The sequence below is a fragment of the Mirounga leonina genome, unplaced genomic scaffold, assembly GCF_011800145.1.
Source record: "Mirounga leonina isolate KUSES-001 unplaced genomic scaffold, KU_Mleo_1.0 Mir_106, whole genome shotgun sequence".
Classification (NCBI taxonomy): Eukaryota; Metazoa; Chordata; class Mammalia; order Carnivora; family Phocidae; genus Mirounga; species Mirounga leonina.
In genome coordinates this window covers 5,767,841-5,780,723 of record NW_023270232.1, presented here as the reverse complement: position 1 = coordinate 5,780,723, position 12,883 = coordinate 5,767,841, and the positions used below count along the sequence as shown (strand labels likewise).

Genomic DNA, 12,883 nt, shown 5'->3' with positions numbered 1-12,883 from the left:
CCGCCAGCAGCCCCAGTAGCAGCAGCAGCACCAGCGGCAGCAGCGGCGACGACGACGACCGGAAGCGGGCGAAGGCGGGAGCCAGAGGGAGTTCGGGGAAACGGGTCGGCGGAGGTGACGTAAAGGGGGCGGGGCGAGGGGCGGGGGCGGGGCGAAGGCGAGGGGGCGGGGCCGCGGGCGGGGAGGGACTGAAGTCCGGCGGGCCGGCCGTGAGTCCGACGGAATATACGCGAAGTGTTTGTGGGCCGCGCGAAGGTAGGTGCGGAAAACTTAAGTGGGGTTTTTTTCCGATTGCAGGTCAACACCACTTTACTTGAGCCAACTTCCGTTCTCTAGCCATCTAAACAAAAGTGTAATTTTACTTTTAATTGCTCCATATTAAGTATAGGCGATGCATGCGCCATGTGTTAGAAAAAAAAATCAGAGCTGAAAGGTTGTAAACCACTGTCTCCCAGTTTCCCAGTTCCCCTTTCCCGGGGAGACCACGGGTGCCAGCTGTATACTCGTGTATCCCTCCAGAGACAGTCCCTATATACACACATAATGCAACATATAAACATTAAGAAAACAAAGAGATTAATAGCTACCCGTGTCGCCAGGATGAGTACTGTGTTAGAAGGGAACTGGAACACAGGGTAAGGTTAAGAACACGAGGTACCTGAAAAATCTTGATTTGGAACGCTCTTCTTTCCTCTAGGGGTTCTCAAACTTTTCAGTCTCAAAGTTTACATTCCCAAGAATTACTGAGGATCCCAAAGAGCTTCTCTTTGTGTGGTTTTATCTAGTTGATAATCACTGTATTAGAAATTAAAACAGATTTAAAAAAAATGTTCATTAACTTATAAAGTTAATGTCATTACATGTCAACATATTTTTATGTTAAAAATTCTATTTTCCAAAACAAAAAGAAATTACTGAGAATAGTGGCATTGTTTTACATTTTGGCAAACATTTTTTTTTTTTTAAGATTTTATTTATTTGACAGAGAGAGACATAGCAAGAGAGGGAACACAAGCAGGGGGAGTGGGAGAGGGAGAAGCAGGCTTCCCGCAGAGCAGGGAGCCCGACGTGGGGCTCGATCCCAGGACCCTGGGATCATGACCTGAGCCGAAGGCAGACGCTTAAGGACTGAGCCACCCAGGTGCCCCTTTGGCAAACATTTTAATGTCTGCTTCGTAGAAGACAGTTGCAGCCTCACGTCTGTTTCTGCACTCGATCTGTTGTGATGTGTTATTTTGGTTCAAGTATGTGAAGGAAACCTAGATTCACACAGGTAAGTAGATGAAAAGAGGAAACCTCACAGAATCTTGGAAAGGGCCTCAGGGACACCCCCCCCACCCCCCCGCCGGGACTTCCAGACCACATTTTGAGAACCGCTGCTCTAGGCAGCACTGGCTCTGCCCACAACATACCCAGAATGGAATTGGCAAGAGACTCATGGGTACCACCAACACAGCTAGCGTCATTCCCATTTTGCAAATGAGGAAATTGAAGCTAAGAGATATTGAGTGTTTCGCCCAAGGAAAACAGCGACTACCTCACCACTGAGAGCGCCAAACAGTTAGTAAAGACACAAACAAAAGAACTTACACAGTGAAGCAAATATTGTGATTGGTGGTCACATTGGGCCAAAGCACGACATGGAACTGATTTTGTGGTGAGTGTCCAAAAATTCAGGAAGAAGAACCCCCTGCCTGCCCCGCAGCATGGAGGTCCCCAGAGTTGGAGGGGACTGAGCTCAACCTTGAAAGATTCCATGGTTCTGTGGTTTTGCATATGTCAAAACAAGGACAAGGCTCCTGGCTGGCTCAGTAGGTGGTGGAGCTTGGGACTCTTGATCTCAGAGTTGTAAGTTCCAGCCCCACCTTGGGTGTAGAGATTACATAAATAAATAAATCTTTTAAAAAGGAGAGAGAGAGAAGGAGGCACTTTCTAGAGGAAGGAAAAGGTAAGATACTAGTTTACATCTGTGTAAAGCTTACAGACTGTGTGATTACAACACGCACTCCGCCTTGATCTCTCTTTGATTATAGATATTGGGGTGTTCTGGGAAGAACAGGGAGCTCTTTCTGGCCAGAGATTGGGTTGGAATATGGAATGAAATGAAGTAAATAAGGTTGACACCAGGGCATAATTTTGAAATTGCAGAGACAGGGAAGTATCATCTGTTTTCTAATTCATTTTGACAGGCAGCCTGGAGTACAGAAAGAAGCTCTCCGATTAACAGCTCTGTGACCCCAGGCAAGGTACTTACAATCTCTGAGCCGCATCCATATTACGGAGATAACACTGTTACCTCACTGAGTACTCCTGTGAGTTAAGCGTATGAAGTGTTTTAACAAACGATTGTGTCCTAGGAAGGTCATACTGAAATTAATGGAGGTCTAGAATTTTCTTCTGAGGAGCTCTGGTGTCTTCTTTCCCCAAATAGAAGGTATCATAGTCACCTCTTCTGGTTTCTGATTTGAAATTAAATGTGTGTGTGTGTGTGTGCGCGCGTGCGCATGCACGCGCACTCACAGGCACATGCACGCGCACACACACGCATGTACACATGGTTGTGTGTGTATGTACATGTATGGATGGATTTCATCACCTCTAGAATATCCTTAAAAAACCCCCACTCAACTAATTTTTTCAGACCCTTTCTAAAAACTTGCTCTTTTCTTGTGTAACAGCTTTATTGAGATATAATAATTTACCATAAACTTCAGCTGTTTAAAATATACAATTCAGTGGTTTTTAGTATATTCACAAAGCCATTCAACTATCATCACCACTATCTACTTTCAGAACATCTTTTTCACCCTGAAAAGATACCCAATATGCATTAGCAGTCACTCACATTTACCTCCAACCTCCTCAGCCCTAGGCAACCACTAATCTTTGTTTATATAGGTTTCCCTATTTTGCGACTGGTTTCTTCCATTTAGCACGTTTTCGAAGTTCAACTATGGGTAGCACCTATCAGTACTTTGTTCCTTTTAATGGCTAATACAAATTGTACTGCTATAAACATTTGTGTACTAGTGTTGTGCAAGTGTATGTTTTCAGTTCTCTTGGGTGTACACCTAGGAATGGAATTTTAACTGTAGACTTAACCATTTGGAGAACTCCAAGGCTGTTTTTCAGAGTGGCTGCACCATTTCACGTTCCCACCAACAGTGTATACAGGTTCCAATTTCTCCACATCTTTGCCAATACTTGTTATTATCTGTGTACGTGATTATAGCCATCCTAGTGGGTGTGAAGAGGTATCTCATTGTGGTTTTGATTTGCACTGCCCCGATAACTAATGGTATCGAGCGTCTTTTCATGTACCTATTGGTGTTCCAGAATATATCTTCTTTGGAGAAATGTCTATTCAAATAATTTGCCCATATTAAAATTGGGTTATTTGTCTTTTATTGAGTTTTAAGTGTTCTTTATAAATATTCCAAAAACTGGAACCTCATCAGATATATGACTTGCAAATAATTTCTCTCATTCTTTTGGGATATCCTTTCACTTTTTTGATGGTAACCTTTGAAGCACAAAAGTTTTTAATTTCAATAGTATCTTATTTATCAGTTTTTTTCCTTTGGTTGCTTGTGCTTTTGGTGCCATAGCTAAGAAACCATTATTTAATCCAAGATCACAAAAATTTATGCCTGTGTTTCTTTCTAGAGGTTTATAATTTTAGCTCTTACTTTTAGGTCTTTGCTCCATTTTAAGTTAATTTTTGTATATGGAGTGAGATAGGGGTTCAACTTCATTCTTTTGCATGTGGATAACCAGTCCACCTGGTACCATTTGTTGAAAAGGCTGTTCTTTCCCCATTGAATTGTCTTGGCAAAAACTTCCTTCTTAAACTGACATTCTCTGGGGATATGTACTCCCAGATGAGGAACTCAAGAAGGTGGGACCATTGTAGGTTGGCAGAGTACTTTTAGAAGCAACTGAGCAATAACTGTGACAGCAACTAACGTCCAGTGTCTCACTCTTTTAACTAATTTATGTATACCACGGCTTCATATATTCCTGACAACAACCCTATAGAGTAGCCTCCGTTATTATAACCATTTTACAAATGGTGAACTGAGGCTCAAGGAAGTTGAATAACTTGTGTAACAAATTACTCCAGACCTTGTGGCTTAAAAGAATACATATTTGCTATCTCTCAGTCTTTGAGGGTCAGGAATGTGAAAGCCACTCTCTCATGAGGTTGCAGTGAGGATGTTTGCCAGGTACGTACTTATCTGAAGGCTTGACTGGGGTCAGAGGATTTGCTTCCAAGCTCATTCACTGGCAGGGGATAGGAGGCCTCAGTTCTTCATCATGTGGACCTCTCCAGAGCCGCTTGAGTGTCCTTGTGACATGGCAGCTGGCTTCTTCCTGAGTGACTGCACTGCGAGAGGGAACACAGAATGAGCTACAGTGAATCTTATGACCTGGCCTTGGAAATCACCTATCATGTCATTACTTCTGCCACATTCTGTTCATTAGAATCGAGTCACTAAGTAAGGCCAAAATTCTCTGGGGAGGGAATTAGGCTCCACCTTTTGAAGGGAGACATATCCAAGGATTTGTGGACATACTTTAAAACCACCACACTTGCCCAAAGATTATAAGTGGGTTTTTTTTTTTTAATTTATTTTCGGGGGGGGGGTTGGAAATTTGTATTTATTCATTCCAGAGAGAGAGAGAGAAAGCATGAGCAGAGGGGGCAGGCAGAGGGAGAGGGAGAAGCAGACTCCCCACTGAGCAGGGAGCCTGACACAGGGCTCAATCCCAGGACCCTGAGATCATGACCTGAGCCAAAGGCAGATGCTTAATCATCTGAGCCACCCAGATGCCCTGATTACAAGTGTTTTAACAGAAGCCCAGTGTGCAAGCACTCATAAATCCCTGCTTGCACCACACTTGTTAATGTCCCTTTGGCTAAAGCAAGTCACATGGCCAAGCCCAGAAGCAATGGAGAAGAGGACAGGAGCCCAGGAGTTAGAGTTCACTGGGGGCCGCCAATGTAACAGTCTAGCACAATGCACTACCTTTTATCTCCCTGAAATATTGGAGTCTTTTTGGAGTTGTCTTTTCCAACTTGCGTTGTCTCTGTTTCCTTGGGTTTACTTTCTCTGCCTGTTTTTAAACCCCTTTTTTCATGTTAGAAGCATTCCTCACATGCCCGATGATCTTTGGCTGTCCATTCATGAGGGGCTAAAACACTTAAAAGGACAGTCTGAGGTAGAGGGGAGGCTTGTTTCAGGGTGAGATTCTCTGTGCGGTCATCAGATCCAGACCAGCTATTTCACTGGGGGTCCCCCAAATGTCAGTATCTGTAGATGTTTTATCTTCTGCTGGTCAGTGTTCCCCAAAAAGCATTTTCCTGCCTGGGGTGTGGAAGTCTGGACCTGGGTTCTGAAAGCCAAGCTGGGGCCAGGCAGGGAGTAGGAACTCTCTCCATTCAGAATGCAGACTTTCACTTTCAGTACAGCACCTTCCCAGGGCCACACCTGGAGTGTGTCTCTGAAGCCCCAGGTGTCCCCAAGACCTGCTGTATATCTTGCTCAACTTCTCTCAAAGGTAAACCTCGTATCACCTGTGGGTGTGCCAGAGGGAAAGGTGCTTGGCTGGGCAGGATAGTGGAAGAGATTTGGGGGTTCCAGCTGTTCCTTTTAAAGACTTTAAGCCAGAGGCACCTGGGTGGCTCAGTCGTTTGGCATCTGCCTTCGGCTCAGGTCGTGATCCCAGGGTCTTGGGATCGAGCCCCACATCGGGCTCCCTGTTCCACGGGAAGCCTGCTTCTCCCTCTCCCACTCCCCCTGCTTGTGTTCCTTCTCTCGCTGTGTCTCTCTCTGTCAAATACATAAATAAAATCTTTAAAAATAAATAAATAAATAAAAAATAAAGACTTTAAGCCAGTCTTTCTCTCTCCAACCACACCTTGAACCCCTGACCACAGAGGTACCTGGAGCCTCCAATCCATGAGCCTTCCCGGAGCGCTGATAAAAACTGGCCTTTTCCTTGTTAGCTGCTCCGCCCCCACTTTTCCCTACCCTGTAGAGTCACTCACCACGCGGCTCTCTGCTTTCCAGCTTCCAGAATGTTGTTGCTCTCACTGGTCCTCTGCCATACGTATCCTGTCCTGACTTCTTAGTCTTTATGGGTTTATGCTTTTAAAAAAAAAATTCCTCTGCTCTCACTTTAGGGGGTGTCTAATGGGAAAACACATAAATAGCTAAACGTGTATGTTTACCTGGTTTCATTTAAAGAATGCAATACATTTTTTTTTTTTTTTAAGATTTTATTTATTTGACAGAGAGAGACACAGCGAGAGAGGGAACACAAGCAGGGGGAGTGGGAGAGGGAGAAGCAGGCTTCCCGCTGAGCAGGAAGCCCGATGCGGGGCTCAATCCCAGGACCCTGGGATCATGACCTGAGCCGAAGGTAGATGCTTAACGACTGAGCCACCCAGGCGCCCCTGCAATACATGTTTTTAAATAGCCTGTCAGGAGTCAGTTGCAGTAACAGAAGAGGTTTGTTCAGAGAAGTGGGTGCTTGAAAGAAACTGGGTGCGCTCGAGGAATGGGCTCCAGGCTGGGCTTCCAGGAATGACCCTCAGAACCCTGCAGAACCGACCCTCCGGGAGAGCCGCCACCCGGACCAGAGTCAGGAAGCTGTGGAGTAAGCAGCTACTGGCCCAGCCGCCAGCCCCACCATAGTCACCCTCAGGGATCATGGAGCTGCTGTCGGACTGGTGGTTTCCAAGCCACACCACACCCTCTAGATCCATCCAGATAATGGAAGCCTGGGCCAACAACACTGCTCCCCCCACTTAACTCAGTTCTGAATTCAAGTCTTGTGTGAAGGCATCTGCTGGTATAACCCCGATCCCTGAAACACACATCTGGGGGTCTTGCTTCGAGGGAACATGAAAATGCCATTTTTTTTAACTTTGCACCCTCTGCATTGTGAGAAGGCACAGCAGAAGGAAGTCAGAACAGGCTTTGAGTGCACCAATCTGCCTATCCTCCATGAAGGGTAAGGAAATGTGTGTAAATGCTTTATAACTGGACACTTGGATTCATTCCCACTGTTCTTCTCACTTCACCTAATTTCCTTCCTCCTAGCCTTTAATTAGGGGTTAAACTCCAGAGGCATCCCCTCTTGCCTTTGGTCAGAGATTAACAAACTTTTTCAATAAGAGGCCAGAGAGTAAATATTTTAGGATTTGCAGGCTAGATGGTCTTTGTCACAAGTATTCAACTTTATCATTGTAGCAAGAGGGAAGCCAGAGACCATGTGTGAACAACTGAGTGTGGGTCCAGTAAGACTTCCTTAACAGAAGCAGGCAGCCAGCTGGATTTGGCCCATGGGCCATAGTTTGCAGACTCCCATATTTGCTCATACTGTCCTTTAGCAAATCCTTAATGAGCACCTACTATGTGTTGGGTACTTTCTGGGGGAGGGAATATAGCAGTAAACAAGACAGAGGCGCCCCAGGTCCCATGGAGTGAATGAACATCCTGCCTGGAGTGATGGTCTCCTCCCCTTCCCCTTTCCTGCTTAGCCCACACTCTTATTCAATACTCCATTTAGGTTGACCTTCCTTGACTTCCCGCTCCTCCGCCAGGGTCGGTTCCCTCCCTCTGAGCTCCCGCAGTGCCCTGTGCACCCTGAGATCACTTGTACCCACCTCATGCAGGAGCTCTGTTGGCTTCTGCATCTGGTCCCCTGCAGGACTTCTAACTCTACAAGGACAAGGACTTCCTTGCCTCACATCCCCTGGGGCCTGGCTCAGAACCAGCCTGTGGTCTGTACGTGCTGATCTGACTTTAAAAAGCTTTTGTGGAAGCTGAGATATAAACAGGAGACGCGGTTGTGGGCAGATTGGTCTGGTGTGGCTCTCCCTACTGAGGTTAGAATTTTTGTTTCTCATTTGGGTGATGGTGTAATTGACATGCACCCCTCTCAAGTGTGCTTGCCTCTGAGTTTTGACGAATGTTTCCATTCTTGTAAACAGCACCACAGTCAAGATACAGAACATTTCATCACACCCAGAAGTCCCCCTTAGCCTTTTTCAATCAACCCCCCCCTCATCAAAGCCCAAACCCCATGCAAGAATCACTGATGTGCTTCCTATCACAACTGATTCACTTTGTCTGTTCTAAAACTTTGTATAAACGGAATCATACCATATGTATTGTTTAAGATGTCACTTCTTCATGCAGCATAACGTTTTGCTTGTATGAGTAGTCCATTCCTTTTTATGACTGAGTAGTAATCCTCTTATGGATATATCGCTGTCTATTTGTCAGATGAGAATTTATTTTTTTTAAAGATTTTAGTTATTTGAGAGAGAGAGACACAGTGAGAGAGGGAACACAAGCAAGGGGAGTGGGAGAGGGAGAAGCAGGCTTCCTGCTGAGCAGGGAGCCTGACGCAAAGCTCCATCCCAGGACCTGAGCCGAAGGCAGACGCTTAACGACTGAGCCACCCAGGTGCCCCTGTCAGATGAGAATTTAAAGATATCTCTGCCTCCTCCCCCAGAGCCTACCATGGGGGACTAGGAGAGTCTCACGTGGCCTCAAATATACTAGTTGGGTATTATCTCAGAATGAGGTTATCTAGATAGTTGGGGATTGAGAAGCTGCCAGGGCAATTGTGACCCCCACAGACATAGTACCCCGAGATCCATACCTGAAGTCCTGCCATTGAACATGCAAATTATTGATTGAACATGCAAAATACACCACATATGGGCAGCCCTTTCTTGGAATGCTTAATATGTATTGATATAATTGGACTTGCAAAAAACGAAAGTGGCCTGGATATCCCCGACCCAGGGATGTCCTTCCTGGAGTCTGTTATTTCAATGGTTAGCCACCCAGGCTTTCCAAAACTCATTCCTTCTCCCTGCATTTATCTGGTGACTGTGTTCCCTCTGGTCCTGTCTTCCCCGGGGGCCCGAGGAAGGCTGGCCCCACCCTCTGTAATGAGGCCATCCACTCAAGATCTGTATCATCATAAGGATAATCACCCCTTACCTTTGGATAACACTTTTCCACTTTACAAAGCACTTTCGGACCATCACCTCATGTAAGCTGAGCCACAGCCTTATGATGGAGACAGGCTGCTTATTATTCTTATTCTTATTATTCTTATTATTATCCTACATTTTACAGATAAAGAAACTGAGGCTCAAAGAGGTTATGACTTCACTGAAGCCATGCAGCCAAGACCCATGCAGCTAGGATGAGTGTTCCTGCTTCTGGCTGGCCATCCTGTGCATCTGCTCCTTCACCTTGGGGGAAGGTGCCCCTTGGGTACCCATTCTTTATCATCACATTTCTGAATGCACTGGGCAATGAACAGCATCCATCTCCTGAAATATAAGAGACCATGTTCAGAAGGTGATAACAAGGGGCGCCTGGGTGGCTCAGTCATTAAGCATCTGCCTTCGGCTCAGGTCATGTTCCCATGGTCTTGGGATTGAGCCCCGCATCAGGCTCCCTGCTCCGCGGGAAGCCTGCTTCTCCCTCTCCCACTCCCCCTGCTTGTGTTCCCTCTCTCGCTGTCTCTCTCTGTCAAATAAATAAATAAAAATCTTTAAAAAAAAAAAAAAAAGAAGGTGATAACAATCATAGATAACTTTTATAGGCATCCAGGCTGAGTCGGGTGCTATACTAGGCCTTCTAGAGATTTTATCTCTCTATTCCCACTGCCAGACAAGGTAGGTATTATTATGCGCGTTTTACAGACGAGGGAGCAGCCTTAGCGAAGCTAGCTTGCCCAAGGTCACCTGCTATATCTCTAGAAATTCTCTAGCCTCTTGCTGTGGTTGGGAACAGTCTACCGTGCATAGGCTTTGACGTGCCTTGGTTCCAGTGCCGGCTTTCCCACCTGCTTGTTGTATGACTGTGAGCTTCGAAGCTGTTCTGTCCTCTGAAAAATGGGAGGGCGAACCCCTCATACCTGGAGTGCTCTTCTAAGGACTACATGTCGGGCCCAGCCAAGGTTTGGCCAACGAGCATGGCGATTAGGCACGAGTCCAGAGCCGAGAAGGTGCGAGGGCCATGAGGCTGGGAGAAGGGGTGCAGGTGGTGTAGCAGCATGGTGACCGTTGGCTATGCCAGAGGGGCTGTGCCTCAGCATTTCCTCTTGGGGAGGTTTTGTCGGCTGATGCCAACAGAAGTCTGTAGCTGTAGACTTCAGAAAATGAGGTTCGGTTTGTTCAAGGTTACCTCGGCATAAGAAAGTCCTCCATCGCAGCCAGTTTATTACCTGCCTGTTTACTACAATTCAACACCTGTCGTGCCTGTCTTTCTCCCTCTCCATCCCAATATTAAATAGAAGATTCTTCCTGGTACACTCCTCCCTGTATTACCCCAGGCCTGCAGGGAGAAGCAGGCAATACGCTTAACGCCATACCACATCCAGTGGTATGTTCTGGTTCTGATAGCTCGAGCTGCAATGGGAGAGAGCACTTTTGACATGGAAATGTACTGTCATCCAAACAGTGAATGATGTGCCATGCCCTGGGCCAGCCACCACCCAAAGGCAAAGCACACAGCGTATGGAGCCTGAGAGCCAGGAGCCAAGAGTGGGTGCTTGCCATGTTGAAGCAAGAGGTGCTCTGCCCCAGGGAGCTTCTGCTCTCTTTTGGGTAGAGCCCAGGGTTTTCTTTTTTTTTTCTTTTCTCTTTTTTAAAGATTGTATTTATTTATTTGAGAGAGAAAATACAAAGCAGACTTCCCACTGGGCACGGAGCCCTATGTGGAACTTGTTCCCACAACCTCAAGATCATGACCTGAGGGGAAATGGAGAGTCGGACACTCAACTGATTTGAGCCATCCAGGACTCAATGGGAATTATGATGACTAAGTAGGTGCTGTCAGATTCAGGGTGAAAGACTTTGACTCCAGGGATCTGATTCTCCATGCAGGTTCTGAACAAGATACCTGGCTTCCATCTCTCCATCAACTAATTCATTCAGAAATATCTGCTCAGATGCTGATATGGCCCCAACTCTGGGTTCAGGGGTGAACAAGAACAGACCTCATGGAGCTTCCATCTAGCTATGGGACTTACCTGCCTTAGTGACAACTCCTTGTATCCAGGTCTTCTGGCTGGATTCAGATGGGGTTATTCATCCACTCTGAATTCAGCTCAGAAGCCCTGGGGTAGCACTGACTGGAAGTGCACATTGGATTACGTCACCACCCTCTCTTCCATGGCTTCCCATTATTCTTGGAACCTTGAGGAAGGCCCTGCATGGTCTGGCCTCAGCCCCTACATTTCTCCCTCTCATTTTCTGTGCTCCTGTTCCTCACATAGACCACACTCCCTCCCATCACAGGGCCTTTGCATGTGCCCTTCCCTTTGCCTGGTTGTTCTCTGTGGTGAACAGATTTTAAGGTGACCACCATGATGCTCACCTCCTGGCATTCACACCCTTGAGTGTGCGGGGACCTGTGACTTGTTTCTAACCAAGAGAATATGGCAAAAGCAATGGAATGTCACTGCTGTGATTATGTTAAGTTATGTAAGACTCCATCTTGCTAGCGGACTCACTTTAAATTCCCCCCCTCCAACCCTCACCTCTCTTACTCTTGCTCTCACTGGCTTTGAAGAAGCAAGCTGCCATGAATCCTGCTGCCACAAGAAAACGAGTTCCGCCAAAGCCTGAATGAGCTTGGAAGTGGAACCTTCCACAGTCAAGCCTCCATGTGAGAATGCAGCCCTGCATCACACCTGATTGCAGCTTTGCAGAGGATCCAGCTAGGCTATGCCAGGACTCCTGACCCACAGAAACTGTGAGAAAATAAATGTATTGTTTTAAGTCACTAAATTTTTGTTTAAAAAAAGGAAGCTGTGTAAGTGTGTTACTATTTTCTATGTGCAGCATAGAAAACCAGTATATTCTCTAATATTCACCTAGTTGACTTCTACTCATTCCTTATCCTCCCCATCCCACTCAGATGGCAGGGCAGCCTTCCCTTCCCTCTCTGCCAGGGCCCAGTCTCCTGTTAGAGGCTCTCGTGTCACTGTGTGCCTCACCTGTATGACCTGTCCAGTTACAGTTGTGTGATTACTTACTATCTGCCCCTTCATTAGACGGTAAGGTCCAAGAAAACAGCCTATCATGGTCTCTGCTTTTTTCCCAGGGACTACCACAGTGCCTGGCACATGAGCATGTTTAGTAACTCTCTGGTGAATAAATAATTTACCAGGAGTCAGGACAAGTGCAGTGGGAGACAGGGATTGTTCAGTAGTTAGACTTGAGAGAAAGTGGGTACTATAGTCCCCAAACCTCACTTTTATCATGACATATCTGGACAACTGAAACTATGAGTGTATTTGCGGACATCCTTGGTGGGAATATGTCCAAACAGCAGTCCCACTGAGCCAGCCCCAGGGCTTGACATGAGTGTGTTTCTCTTGGAAGCTCCAGACTCCTTCCCCTTTCAGAAGAACATCTTGTATTTTGATCACCAGGCAACTCTCTTAACAATGTCCGTCCTTTGAGTTTCTACTTTGAGGATGGGAAATGCAAGGGGAGAAATGAGGGGAAGGTAAGGTGAAGGGAACTTCAGCTTGGCAGTTCTAGGAAGGTCCACAAAATGCCAAATAGCTTGCCCCCATAATAGGTAGGTGAGTACATGGTGCCAGGGATTGGATTGTGTCCGCTCTCCCCCAATCCATGTGTTGAAGTTCTAACCTCAGATACAGTATTGTATTTGGAGATGGGACCTGTAAGGAGGTAATTAAGGTTAAAGGAGGTCATAAGGGTAAGGCTTTGATCCATAGGGCTGGTGCCAGAACTCTTTCTCTGCCATGTGAGGATGTATTGCGAAGGTAGCCATCTACTGCCAGGAGGAGAGACCTCACAAGAAACTAAATC

General features: G+C 46.3%; 1 protein-coding gene across 1 annotated transcript in view; it reads left to right on the top strand.

The window, feature by feature from the left end:
* LOC118018340 (leucine-rich repeat-containing protein 20) overlaps positions 1 to 12,883 on the top strand; it is a 110,725-nt gene that overhangs the window by 389 nt on the left and 97,453 nt on the right. Inside the window, exons 2-3 of the mRNA XM_035016751.1 lie at positions 298 to 352; positions 2,190 to 2,246. The gene's annotated coding sequence lies outside the window, so the exon portion shown is untranslated. The remainder of the gene's footprint in view (positions 1 to 297; positions 353 to 2,189; positions 2,247 to 12,883) is intronic.